Source organism: Dipodomys ordii, unplaced genomic scaffold, assembly GCF_000151885.1.
Source record: "Dipodomys ordii isolate 6190 unplaced genomic scaffold, Dord_2.0 Scaffold6, whole genome shotgun sequence".
Classification (NCBI taxonomy): Eukaryota; Metazoa; Chordata; class Mammalia; order Rodentia; family Heteromyidae; genus Dipodomys; species Dipodomys ordii.
The window spans coordinates 11348828-11350627 of record NW_012267222.1 but is presented as its reverse complement, the minus strand read 5'-3'; the positions used below and the strand labels follow the sequence as shown (position 1 = coordinate 11350627).

Sequence of the window (1800 nt, the reverse complement as noted above, 5' to 3'; positions counted from 1 at the left end):
AAAAAAAAAAAAAAAAAAGGCAGGCTAGGTGAAGGGACCTCCCTCTAGATGCCCACCCACCAGCCGCCTGCCCTGAGGACTCAGCTGCCAGGTTTTCTCCCAACTTCTTCCCGGCTCTCCATCTTCTGCGGCTTCAGGGAAATAACCCCCCCACCCCCGCACCCTTTTGCTGGCCTTCCAGATCCTTCAATAAATAATTCAGAGTTAGAAACCTCGCCAGGCGCTCCCTCCCATCCCGCCAGGGTGCTATTGGGCCGGCAGCAGTGATGTCACTGAGCTCCTTATCCCCGCTCCAGCATCACGGGACCTGATCTGTCCCGACACCAACTTCGCGGCCTGGTCACCACTGTCCACCAGACCCTCCATCCTGCTCACCTCTCCCGGGGGCACCCCGAATCTTCATCCCAGGACCCCGCAGCCCTCATTTAGCTTCGTCAGCTCAGTACATCAGCCCTTGACAGGGGCACGGTGACCTGAAGTCCCTTCCCCGGGGTGTCCCCCATCTGTCTTGGCCGCTGCCAGCCTGGGATCCTGGGATCTGACGCCGGCACGGTGGCCCTGGGGGCCTCTGCCCCCCGCACCGCCAGCGTCCCGCAGCCCCCATCCCCCGCGATCCCGTCACCAGGCTCACATCGTCACAGCCACCCCCGTCCCCTCGAGGCCCCATTACCGGCAACCCCGTCATCCCTCATCACTCGCTGTCACCTGGAGGCTGTCAGCTGGTTCCGGTCACCCGAAGTGGGTCCCGCCACCCCACCTCCTATCCCGGCCTCCATGCTGCCGTCTCCCCATGACGCCCCCTGCGGCCTCCCTCAGACTTCACCAAGGTGCTCCCACCCTCGCCCCCGAAACCCGTCCCCCCGGCCCGCAGAGGGCGCCGCGTCAAGGACAGGGCGGGCCTGTGCGGGAGGGGGCGGGGCCGCGGCCACGGTCTCTTTTTATGAATGGGGGAGCGGGCGGCGCGTGGCCTCATTACTATGCCGCGCACCGTGCGCTGCGCCCCAGCGCACCGCGCCCATTGGCTGACCGCGCTGCTGACGTCACCGAACGGGTGTCCGGGGGCGGGGCGGGGCGGGGTGACTCACGCCGCTTCTCCCGCGGCCGCGGGGGCTTTTCGGGGTCCGCGCGCACCTTGCGCTGCCAGGACCCGAGCGGAGCCTCCCGCGGCCCGGCCGCGCCCGGCCTGGACCGGTGAGTAGCGGGCATCCAGCGTCCGGAAGGACACTCAGGATGCTAGGACCTTGGGAAAGCTCGGTGCAGCCGACCGGGGTCGGAGGTCGAAGCTGGGATTCTGGGTTACCAGGCGGGGCCGCGAGTGCTGGACCGGCCAGTCGGGTGACCTGGAGGGGCGGGGGTGGGGGTGGGATGAGCATCTCTGAGGGACCCCAGGCCCTAGACGGAGAGACTGGCATGTGAGGCTGGCTGGCGGGAGGAGTCCGGGCCAGAGACCCAGGGGTCCGAGCAGCGGGAGGGGCTCAGAGACCTGGGCAGAGGGCGGAGCCAGGCCCAAATCCTGGGGTCCAGGCACACCGAGGGGGTCTGACTCAAGGATCTAGGCTTCCAGTAGGGGGTGACCCTTACAGAGACCAGGCGTTGGGCAGAAAGGTCTGGCTGCTGACAGAAGTCTGGGAGAAGGTGCTGGGGTGAGGGGGGGACTGAGTTTGCAGGTGCTGTTCCCCAGGAATGTCGGGGGGGGGGAGAGCAGTCAGCCTCACGCGCTCTCCCTGAGGGCGGAGCCTGGGGCTGGTAGCTGAGAATCGTGAGGGGTCTGGGAGCCTCAGAAACGAAGTCATCCTCTTT

General features: G+C 66.8%; 1 protein-coding gene across 1 annotated transcript in view; it reads left to right on the top strand.

Moving 5' to 3' along the window:
* The first annotated feature begins 1117 nt into the window (after positions 1 to 1117).
* Gpr3 (G protein-coupled receptor 3) overlaps positions 1118 to 1800 on the top strand; it is a 2515-nt gene continuing 1832 nt past the window's right edge. The window contains exon 1 of the mRNA XM_013033636.1: positions 1118 to 1191. The gene's annotated coding sequence lies outside the window, so the exon portion shown is untranslated. The remainder of the gene's footprint in view (positions 1192 to 1800) is intronic.